Genomic DNA, 13,382 nt, shown 5'->3' with positions numbered 1-13,382 from the left:
TTAACGAGGGAAAGAGCCGATTCAGACGCTGGAAACGTGGAAACAGCGCTTTACAACAGTATCGCATTCTCAGGTGTCGCTGATAACTTTATGACATGTAAACATGAAATCCATCATATTCTTCATGAATGCTACTCAAATAGACAGGAAAACCTATCCTGAAGTGTTCTGTATAGACAGGACAATGAGTGAAAAAAACTCAGTTCTCAGACACAGAGAACGCTTCTGACGAGGACTTAGAGCAGATCCTGACGCTTAACAGAGCTTTTCAACAGTATCGTATTCTAAGGTGTAGCTGATAACTTTATGACATGTAAACAAGGAATCCATCATATTCTTCATTAATGCTACTCAAATAGACAGGAAAACCTATCCTGAAGTGTTCTGTATAGACAGGACAATGAGTGACAAAAACTCAGTTCTCAGACACAGAGAACGCTTCTGACGAGGACTTAGAGCAGATCCTGACGCTTAACAGAGCTTTTCAACAGTATCGCATTCTAAGGTGTAGCTGATAACTTTATGACATGTAAACATGAAATCCATCATATTCTTCATGAATGCTACTCAAATAGACAGGAAAACTTATCCTGAAGTGTTCTGTGTAGAAATCCCACTAAATGTGAATGCTCAGATTTTGGATACACACAGACAGCTTTAACGAGGGACAGAGCCGATTCAGACGCTGGAAACGTTAAAACAGCGCTTTCTAACGGTATTGCATTCTCAGGTGTAACTGATAACTTTATGACATGTAAACATGAAATCCATCATATTCTTCATGAATGCTACTCAAATACACAGGAAAACTTATCCTGAAGTGTTCTGTGTAGAAATCCCACTAAATGTGAATGCTCAGATTTTGGATACACACAGACAGCTTTAACGAGGGAAAGAGCCGATTCAGACGCTGGAAACGTGGAAACAGCGCTTTACAACAGTATCGCATTCTCAGGTGTAGCTGATAACTTGAAACATGAAATCCATCATATTCTTCATGAATGCTACTCAAATAGACAGGAAAACTTATCCTGAAGTGTTCTGTGTAGAAATCCCACTAAATGTGAATGCTCAGATTTTGGATACACACAGACAGCTTTAACGAGGAAAGAGCCGATTCAGACGCTGGAAACGTGGAAACAGCGCTTTACAACAGTATCGCATTCTCAGGTGTCGCTGATAACTTTATGACATGTAAACATGAAATCCATCATATTCTTCATGAATGCTACTCAAATAGACAGGAAAACCTATCCTGAAGTGTTCTGTATAGACAGGACAATGAGTGAAAAAAACTCAGTTCTCAGACACAGAGAACGCTTCTGACGAGGACTTAGAGCAGATCCTGACGCTTAACAGAGCTTTTCAACAGTATTGTATTCTAAGGTGTAGCTGACAACTTTATGACATGTAAACATGAAATCCATCATATTCTTCATGAATGCTACTCAAATAGACAGGAAAACTTATCCTGAAGTGTTCTGTGTAGAAATCCCACTAAATGTGAATGCTCAGATTTTGGATACACATAGACAGCTTTAACGAGGGAAAGAGCCGATTCAGACGCTGGAAACGTGGAAACAGCGCTTTTCAACAGTATCGCATTCTCAGGTGTAGCTGATAACTTTATGACATGTAAACATGGAATCCATCATATTCTTCATGAATGCTACTCAAATAGACAGTAAAACCTATCCTGAAGTGTTCTGTATAGACAGGACAATGAGTGACAAAAATTCAGTTCTCAGACACAGAGAACGCTTCTGACGAGGACTTAGAGCAGATCCTGACACTTAACAGAGCTTTTCAACAGTATCGCATTCTAAGGTGTAGCTGATAACTTGAAAAATAAAATCCATCATATTCTTCATGAATGCTACTCAAAAGACAGGAAAACTTATCCTGAAGTGTTCTGTGTAGAAATCCCACTAAATGTGAATGCTCAGATTTTGGATACACATAGACAGCTTTAACGAGGGAAAGAGCCGATTCAGACGCTGGAAACGTGGAAACAGCGCTTTTCAACAGTATCGCATTCTCAGGTGTAGCTGATAACTTTATGACATGTAAACATGAAATCCATCATATTCTTCATGAATGCTACTCAAATAGACAGGAAAACCTATCCTGAAGTGTTCTGTATAGACAGGACAATGAGTGACAAAAACTCAGTTCTCAGACACAGAGAACGCTTCTGACGAGGACTTAGAGCAGATCCTGACGCTTAACAGAGCTTTTCAACAGTATCGCATTCTAAGGTGTAGCTGATAATTTGAAACATGAAATCCATCATATTCTTCATGAATGCTACTCAAAAGACAGGAAAACTTATCCTGAAGTGTTCTGTGTAGAAATCCCACTAAATGTGAATGCTCAGATTTTGGATACACACAGACAGCTTTTAGGAGGGAAAGAGCCGATTTAGACGCTGGAAACGTGGAAACAGCGCTTTACAACAGTATCGCATTCTCAGGTGTAGCTGATAACTTTATGACATGTAAACATGAAATCCATCATATTCTTCATGAATGCTACTCAAATAGACAGGAAAACGTATCCTGAAGTGTTCTGTGTAGAAATCCCACTAAATGTGAATGCTCAAATTTTGGATACACAGAGACAGCTTTAACGAGGGAAAGAGCCGATTCAGACGCTGGAAACGTGGAAACAGCGCTTTACAACAGTATCGCATTCTCAGGTGTAGCTGATAACTTTATGACATGTAAACATGAAATCCATCATATTTTTCATGAATGCTACTCAAATAGACAGGAAAACTTATCCTGAAGTGTTCTGTGTAGAAATCCCACTAAATGTGAATGCTCAGATTTTGGATACACACAGACAGCTTTAACGAGGGAAAGAGCCGATTCAGACGCTGGAAACGTGGAAACAGCGCTTTACAACAGTATCGCATTCTCAGGTGTAGCTGATAACTTTATGACATGTAAACATGAAATCCATCATATTCTTCATGAATGCTACTCAAATAGACAGGAAAACTTATCCTGAAGTGTTCTGTATAGACAGGACAATGAGTGACAAAACCTCAGTTCTCAGACACAGAGAACGCTTCTGACGAGGACTTAGAGCAGATCCTGACGCTTAACAGAGCGTTACAACAGTATCGCATTCTCAGGTGCAGCTGATAACTTTATTAAATGTTAACATGAAATCCATCATATTCTTCATGAATGCTACTCAAATAGACAGGAAAACTTATCCTGAAGTGTTCTGTATAGACAGGACAATGAGTGACAAAAACTCAGTTCTCAGACACAGAGAACGCTTCTGACGAGGACTTAGAGCAGATCCTGACGCTTAACAGAGCGTTACAACAGTATCGCATTCTCAGGTGTAGCTGATAACTTTATGACATGTAAACATGAAATCCATCATATTCTTCATGAATGCTACTCAAATAGACAGGAAAACCTATCCTGAAGTGTTCTGTATAGACAGGACAATGAGTGACAAAAACTCAGTTCTCAGACACAGAGAACGCTTCTGACGAGGACTTAGAGCAGATCCTGACGCTTAACAGAGCTTTTCAACAGTATCGCATTCTAAGGTGTAGCTGATAACTTTATGACATGTAAACATGAAATCCATCATATTCTTCATGAATGCTACTCAAATAGACAGGAAAACTTATCCTGAAGTGTTCTGTGTAGAAATCCCACTAAATGTGAATGCTCAGATTTTGGATACACACAGACAGCTTTAACGAGGGAAAGAGCCGATTCAGACGCTGGAAACGTGGAAACAGCGCTTTACAACAGTATCGCATTCTCAGGTGTAACTGATAACTTTATGACATGTAAACATGAAATCCATCATATTCTTCATGAATGCTACTCAAATACACAGGAAAACTTATCCTGAAGTGTTCTGTGTAGAAATCCCACTAAATGTGAATGCTCAGATTTTGGATACACACAGACAGCTTTAACGAGGGAAAGAGCCGATTCAGACGCTGGAAACGTGGAAACAGCGCTTTACAACAGTATCGCATTCTCAGGTGTAGCTGATAACTTGAAACATGAAATCCATCATATTCTTCATGAATGCTACTCAAATAGACAGGAAAACTTATCCTGAAGTGTTCTGTGTAGAAATCCCACTAAATGTGAATGCTCAGATTTTGGATACACACAGACAGCTTTAAGGAGGGAAAGAGCCGATTCAGACGCTGGAAACGTGGAAACAGCGCTTTACAACAGTATCGCATTCTCAGGTGTCGCTGATAACTTTATGACATGTAAACATGAAATCCATCATATTCTTCATGAATGCTACTCAAATAGACAGGAAAACCTATCCTGAAGTGTTCTGTATAGACAGGACAATGAGTGAAAAAAACTCAGTTCTCAGACACAGAGAACGCTTCTGACGAGGACTTAGAGCAGATCCTGACGCTTAACAGAGCTTTTCAACAGTATCGCATTCTAAGGTGTAGCTGATAACTTTATGACATGTAAACATGAAATCCATCATATTCTTCATGAATGCTACTCAAATAGACAGGAAAACTTATCCTGAAGTGTTCTGTGTAGAAATCCCACTAAATGTGAATGCTCAGATTTTGGATACACACAGACAGCTTTAACGAGGGAAAGAGCCGATTCAGACGCTGGAAACGTGGAAACAGCGCTTTACAACAGTATCGCATTCTCAGGTGTAGCTGATAACTTTATGACATGTAAACATGGAAGCCATCATATTCTTCATGAATGCTACTCAAATAGACAGGAAAACCTATCCTGAAGTGTTCTGTATAGACAGGACAATGAGTGACAAAAACTCAGTTCTCAGACACAGAGAACGCTTCTGACGAGGACTTAGAGCAGATCCTGACGCTTAACAGAGCTTTTCAACAGTATCGCATTCTAAGGTGTAGCTGATAACTTGAAACATGAAATCCATCATATTCTTCATGAATGCTACTCAAATAGACAGGAAAACTTATCCTGAAGTGTTCTGTGTAGAAATCCCACTAAATGTGAATGCTCAGATTTTGGATACACACAGACAGCTTTAACGAGGGAAAGAGCCGATTCAGACGCTGGAAACGTGGAAACAGCGCTTTTCAACAGTATCGCATTCTCAGGTGTAGCTGATAACTTTATGACATGTAAACATGGAATCCATCATATTCTTCATTAATGCTACTCAAATAGACAGGAAAACCTATCCTGAAGTGTTCTGTATAGACAGGACAATGAGTGACAAAAACTCAGTTCTCAGACACAGAGAACGCTTCTGACGAGGACTTAGAGCAGATCCTGACGCTTAACAGAGCTTTTCAACAGTATCGCATTCTAAGGTGTAGCTGATAACTTTATGACATGTAAACATGAAATCCATCATATTCTTCATGAATGCTACTCAAATAGACAGGAAAACTTATCCTGAAGTGTTCTGTGTAGAAATCCCACTAAATGTGAATGCTCAGATTTTGGATACACACAGACAGCTTTAACGAGGGAAAGAGCCGATTCAGACGCTGGAAACGTGGAAACAGCGCTTTACAACAGTATCGCATTCTCAGGTGTAGCTGATAACTTTATGACATGTAAACATGGAATCCATCATATTCTTCATTAATGCTACTCAAATAGACAGTAAAACCTATCCTGAAGTGTTCTGTATAGACAGGACAATGAGTGACAAAAATTCAGTTCTCAGACACAGAGAACGCTTCTGACGAGGACTTAGAGCAGATCCTGACGCTTAACAGAGCTTTTCAACAGTATCGCATTCTAAGGTGTAGCTGATAACTTTATGACATGTAAACATGAAATCCATCATATTCTTCATGAATGCTACTCAAATAGACAGGAAAACCTATCCTGAAGTGTTCTGTATAGAAATCCCACTAAATGTGAATGCTCAGATTTTGGATACACACAGACAGCTTTAACGAGGGAAAGAGCCGATTCAGACGCTGGAAACGTGGAAACAGCGCTTTACAACAGTATCGCATTCTCAGGTGTAGCTGATAACTTGAAACATGAAATCCATCATATTCTTCATGAATGCTACTCAAATAGACAGGAAAACTTATCCTGAAGTGTTCTGTGTAGAAATCCCACTAAATGTGAATGCTCAGATTTTGGATACACACAGACAGCTTTAACGAGGGAAAGAGCCGATTCAGACGCTGGAAACGTGGAAACAGCGCTTTACAACAGTATCGCATTCTCAGGTGTAGCTGATAACTTTATGACATGTAAACATGAAATCCATCATATTCTTCATGAATGCTACTCAAATAGACAGGAAAACTTATCCTGAAGTGTTCTGTGTAGAAATCCCACTAAATGTGAATGCTCAGATTTTGGATACACACAGACAGCTTTAAGGAGGGAAAGAGCCGATTCAGACGCTGGAAACGTGGAAACAGCGCTTTACAACAGTATCGCATTCTCAGGTGTAGCTGATAACTTGAAACATGAAATCCATCATATTCTTCATGAATGCTACTCAAATAGACAGGAAAACTTATCCTGAAGTGTTCTGTGTAGAAATCCCACTAAATGTGAATGCTCAGATTTTGGATACACACAGACAGCTTTAAGGAGGGAAAGAGCCGATTCAGACGCTGGAAACGTGGAAACAGCGCTTTACAACAGTATCGCATTCTCAGGTGTAGCTGATAACTTTATTACATGTAAACATGAAATCCATCATATTCTTCATGAATGCTACTCAAATAGACAGGAAAACTTATCCTGAAGTGTTCTGTATAGACAGGACAATGAGTGACAAAAACTCAGTTCTCAGACACAGAGAACGCTTCTGACGAGGACTTAGAGCAGATCCTGACGCTTAACAGAGCTTTTCAACAGTATCGCATTCTAAGGTGTAGCTGATAACTTTATGACATGTAAACATGAAATCCATCATATTCTTCATGAATGCTACTCAAATAGACAGGAAAACTTATCCTGAAGTGTTCTGTGTAGAAATCCCACTAAATGTGAATGCTCAGATTTTGGATACACACAGACAGCTTTAAGGAGGGAAAGAGCCGATTCAGACGCTGGAAACGTGGAAACAGCGCTTTACAACAGTATCGCATTCTCAGGTGTAGCTGATAACTTTATGACATGTAAACATGAAATCCATCATATTCTTCATGAATGCTACTCAAATAGACAGGAAAACCTATCCTGAAGTGTTCTGTATAGACAGGACAATGAGTGACAAAAACTCAGTTCTCAGACACAGAGAACGCTTCTGACGAGGACTTAGAGCAGATCCTGACGCTTAACAGAGCTTTTCAACAGTATCGCATTCTAAGGTGTAGCTGATAACTTGAAACATGAAATCCATCATATTCTTCATGAATGCTACTCAAATAGACAGGAAAACTTATCCTGAAGTGTTCTGTGTAGAGATCCCACTTAATGTGAACGCTCAGATTTTGGATACACACAGACAGCTTTAAGGAGGGAAAGAGCCGATTCAGACGCTGGAAACGTGGAAACAGCGCTTTACAACAGTATCGCATTCTCAGGTGTAGCTGATAACTTGAAACATGAAATCCATCATATTCTTCATGAATGCTACTCAAATAGACAGGAAAACTTATCCTGAAGTGTTCTGTGTAGAAATCCCACTAAATGTGAATGCTCAGATTTTGGATACACACAGACAGCTTTAAGGAGGGAAAGAGCCGATTTAGACGCTGGAAACGTGGAAACAGCGCTTTACAACAGTATCGCATTCTCAGGTGTAGCTGATAACTTTATGACATGTAAACATGAAATCCATCATATTCTTCATGAATGCTACTCAAATAGACAGGAAAACCTATCCTGAAGTGTTCTGTATAGACAGGACAATGAGTGACAAAAACTCAGTTCTCAGACACAGAGAACGCTTCTGACGAGGACTTAGAGCAGATCCTGACGCTTAACAGAGCTTTTCAACAGTATCGCATTCTAAGGTGTAGCTGATAACTTGAAACATGAAATCCATCATATTCTTCATGAATGCTACTCAAATAGACAGGAAAACTTATCCTGAAGTGTTCTGTGTAGAAATCCCACTAAATGTGAATGCTCAGATTTTGGATACACACAGACAGCTTTAAGGAGGGAAAGAGCCGATTCAGACGCTGGAAACGTGGAAACAGCGCTTTACAACAGTATCGCATTCTCAGGTGTAGCTGATAACTTGAAACATGAAATCCATCATATTCTTCATGAATGCTACTCAAATAGACAGGAAAACTTATCCTGAAGTGTTCTGTATAGAAATCCCACTAAATGTGAATGCTCAGATTTTGGATACACACAGACAGCTTTAAGGAGGGAAAGAGCCGATTCAGACGCTGGAAAAGTGAAAACAGCGCTTTACAACAGTATCGCATTCTCAGGTGTAGCTGATAACTTTATGACATGTAAACATGAAATCCATCATATTCTTCATGAATGCTACTCAAATAGACAGGAAAACCTATCCTGAAGTGTTCTGTATAGACAGGACAATGAGTGACAAAAACTCAGTTCTCAGACACAGAGAACGCTTCTGACGAGGACTTAGAGCAGATCCTGACGCTTAACAGAGCTTTTCAACAGTATCGCATTCTAAGGTGTAGCTGATAACTTGAAACATGAAATCCATCATATTCTTCATGAATGCTACTCAAATAGACAGGAAAACTTATCCTGAAGTGTTCTGTGTAGAAATCCCACTTAATGTGAATGCTCAGATTTTGGATACACACAGACAGCTTTAAGGAGGGAAAGAGCCGATTCAGACGCTGGAAACGTGGAAACAGCGCTTTACAACAGTATCGCATTCTCAGGTGTAGCTGATAACTTTATGACATGTAAACATGAAATCCATCATATTCTTCATGAATGCTACTCAAATAGACAGGAAAACTTATCCTGAAGTGTTCTGTATAGAAATCCCACTAAATGTGAATGCTCAGATTTTGGATACACACAGACAGCTTTAAGGAGGGAAAGAGCCGATTCAGACGCTGGAAACGTGGAAACAGCGCTTTACAACAGTATCGCATTCTCAGGTGTATCTGATAACTTTATGACATGTAAACATGAAATCCATCATATTCTTCATGAATGCTACTCAAATAGACAGGAAAACTTATCCTGAAGTGTTCTGTGTAGAAATCCCACTAAATGTGAATGCTCAGATTTTGGATACACACAGACAGCTTTAACGAGGGAAAGAGCCGATTCAGACGCTGGAAACGTGGAAACAGCGCTTTTCAACAGTATCGCATTCTCAGGTGTAGCTGATAACTTTATGACATGTAAACATGAAATCCATCATATTCTTCATGAATGCTACTCAAATAGACAGGAAAACTTATCCTGAAGTGTTCTGTGTAGAAATCCCACTAAATGTGAATGCTCAGATTTTGGATACACACAGACAGCTTTAAGGAGGGAAAGAGCCGATTTAGACGCTGGAAACGTGGAAACAGCGCTTTTCAACAGTATCGCATTCTAAGGTGTAGCTGATAACTTGAAACATGAAATCCATCATATTCTTCATGAATGCTACTCAAATAGACAGGAAAACTTATCCTGAAGTGTTCTGTGTAGAAATCCCACTAAATGTGAATGCTCAGATTTTGGATACACACAGACAGCTTTAAGGAGGGAAAGAGCCGATTCAGACGCTGGAAACGTGGAAACAGCGCTTTACAACAGTATCGCATTCTCAGGTGTAGCTGATAACTTTATGACATGTAAACATGAAATCCATCATATTCTTCATGAATGCTACTCAAATAGACAGGAAAACTTATCCTGAAGTGTTCTGTATAGACAGGACAATGAGTGACAAAAACTCAGTTCTCAGACACAGAGAACGCTTCTGACGAGGACTTAGAGCAGATCCTGACGCTTAACAGAGCTTTTCAACAGTATCGCATTCTAAGGTGTAGCTGATAACTTTATGACATGTAAACATGAAATCCATCATATTCTTCATGAATGCTACTCAAATAGACAGGAAAACTTATCCTGAAGTGTTCTGTGTAGAAATCCCACTAAATGTGAATGCTCAGATTTTGGATACACACAGACAGCTTTAAGGAGGGAAAGAGCCGATTCAGACGCTGGAAACGTGGAAACAGCGCTTTACAACAGTATCGCATTCTCAGGTGTAGCTGATAACTTGAAACATGAAATCCATCATATTCTTCATGAATGCTACTCAAATAGACAGGAAAACTTATCCTGAAGTGTTCTGTGTAGAAATCCCACTAAATGTGAATGCTCAGATTTTGGATACACACAGACAGCTTTAAGGAGGGAAAGAGCCGATTCAGACGCTGGAAACGTGGAAACAGCGCTTTACAACAGTATCGCATTCTCAGGTGTAGCTGATAACTTGAAACATGAAATCCATCATATTCTTCATGAATGCTACTCAAATAGACAGGAAAACTTATCCTGAAGTGTTCTGTGTAGAAATCCCACTAAATGTGAATGCTCAGATTTTGGATACACACAGACAGCTTTAAGGAGGGAAAGAGCCGATTCAGACGCTGGAAACGTGGAAACAGCGCTTTACAACAGTATCGCATTCTCAGGTGTAGCTGATAACTTTATGACATGTAAACATGAAATCCATCATATTCTTCATGAATGCTACTCAAATAGACAGGAAAACCTATCCTGAAGTGTTCTGTATAGACAGGACAATGAGTGACAAAAACTCAGTTCTCAGACACAGAGAACGCTTCTGACGAGGACTTAGAGCAGATCCTGACGCTTAACAGAGCTTTTCAACAGTATCGCATTCTAAGGTGTAGCTGATAACTTTATGACATGTAAACATGAAATCCATCATATTCTTCATGAATGCTACTCAAATAGACAGGAAAACTTATCCTGAAGTGTTCTGTATAGAAATCCCACTAAATGTGAATGCTCAGATTTTGGATACACACAGACAGCTTTAAGGAGGGAAAGAGCCGATTTAGACGCTGGAAACGTGAAAACAGCGCTTTACAACAGTATCGCATTCTCAGGTGTAGCTGATAACTTTATGACATGTAAACATGAAATCCATCATATTCTTCATGAATGCTACTCAAATAGACAGGAAAACTTATCCTGAAGTGTTCTGTATAGAAATCCCACTAAATGTGAATGCTCAGATTTTGGATACACACAGACAGCTTTAAGGAGGGAAAGAGCCGATTCAGACGCTGGAAACGTGGAAACAGCGCTTTACAACAGTATCGCATTCTCAGGTGTAGCTGATAACTTGAAACATGAAATCCATCATATTCTTCATGAATGCTACTCAAATAGACAGGAAAACTTATCCTGAAGTGTTCTGTGTAGAAATCCCACTAAATGTGAATGCTCAGATTTTGGATACACACAGACAGCTTTAACGAGGGAAAGAGCCGATTCAGACGCTGGAAACGTGGAAACAGCGCTTTTCAACAGTATCGCATTCTCAGGTGTAGCTGATAACTTTATGACATGTAAACATGAAATCCATCATATTCTTCATGAATGCTACTCAAATAGACAGGAAAACTTATCCTGAAGTGTTCTGTGTAGAAATCCCACTAAATGTGAATGCTCAGATTTTGGATACACACAGACAGCTTTAAGGAGGGAAAGAGCCGATTTAGACGCTGGAAACGTGGAAACAGCGCTTTTCAACAGTATCGCATTCTAAGGTGTAGCTGATAACTTGAAACATGAAATCCATCATATTCTTCATGAATGCTACTCAAATAGACAGGAAAACTTATCCTGAAGTGTTCTGTGTAGAAATCCCACTAAATGTGAATGCTCAGATTTTGGATACACACAGACAGCTTTAAGAGGGAAAGAGCCGATTCAGACGCTGGAAACGTGGAAACAGCGCTTTACAACAGTATCGCATTCTCAGGTGTAGCTGATAACTTTATGACATGTAAACATGAAATCCATCATATTCTTCATGAATGCTACTCAAATAGACAGGAAAACTTATCCTGAAGTGTTCTGTATAGACAGGACAATGAGTGACAAAAACTCAGTTCTCAGACACAGAGAACGCTTCTGACGAGGACTTAGAGCAGATCCTGACGCTTAACAGAGCTTTTCAACAGTATCGCATTCTAAGGTGTAGCTGATAACTTTATGACATGTAAACATGAAATCCATCATATTCTTCATGAATGCTACTCAAATAGACAGGAAAACTTATCCTGAAGTGTTCTGTGTAGAAATCCCACTAAATGTGAATGCTCAGATTTTGGATACACACAGACAGCTTTAAGGAGGGAAAGAGCCGATTCAGACGCTGGAAACGTGGAAACAGCGCTTTACAACAGTATCGCATTCTCAGGTGTAGCTGATAACTTGAAACATGAAATCCATCATATTCTTCATGAATGCTACTCAAATAGACAGGAAAACTTATCCTGAAGTGTTCTGTGTAGAAATCCCACTAAATGTGAATGCTCAGATTTTTGATACACACAGACAGCTTTAAGGAGGGAAAGAGCCGATTCAGACGCTGGAAACGTGGAAACAGCGCTTTACAACAGTATCGCATTCTCAGGTGTAGCTGATAACTTGAAACATGAAATCCATCATATTCTTCATGAATGCTACTCAAATAGACAGGAAAACTTATCCTGAAGTGTTCTGTATAGAAATCCCACTAAATGTGAATGCTCAGATTTTGGATACACACAGACAGCTTTAAGGAGGGAAAGAGCCGATTCAGACGCTGGAAACGTGGAAACAGCGCTTTACAACAGTATCGCATTCTCAGGTGTAGCTGATAACTTGAAACATGAAATCCATCATATTCTTCATGAATGCTACTCAAATAGACAGGAAAACTTATCCTGAAGTGTTCTGTGTAGAAATCCCACTAAATGTGAATGCTCAGATTTTGGATACACACAGACAGCTTTAAGGAGGGAAAGAGCCGATTCAGACGCTGGAAACGTGGAAACAGCGCTTTACAACAGTATCGCATTCTCAGGTGTAGCTGATAACTTTATGACATGTAAACATGAAATCCATCATATTCTTCATGAATGCTACTCAAATAGACAGGAAAACTTATCCTGAAGTGTTCTGTATAGACAGGACAATGAGTGACAAAAACTCAGTTCTCAGACACAGAGAAAGCTTCTGACGAGGACTTAGAGCAGATCCTGACGCTTAACAGAGCTTTTCAACAGTATCGCATTCTCAGGTGTAGCTGATAACTTTATGACATGTAAACATGAAATCCATCATATTCTTCATGAATGCTACTCAAATAGACAGGAAAACTTATCCTGAAGTGTTCTGTGTAGAAATCCCACTAAATGTGAATGCTCAGATTTTGGATACACACAGACAGCTTTAAGGAGGGAAAGAGCCGAT

This window comes from Seriola aureovittata, chromosome 5 (assembly GCF_021018895.1).
Source record: "Seriola aureovittata isolate HTS-2021-v1 ecotype China chromosome 5, ASM2101889v1, whole genome shotgun sequence".
Classification (NCBI taxonomy): domain Eukaryota; kingdom Metazoa; phylum Chordata; class Actinopteri; order Carangiformes; family Carangidae; genus Seriola; species Seriola aureovittata.
The sequence above is the reverse complement of the archived record's forward strand: the minus strand, read 5'-3'. Positions refer to the sequence as shown.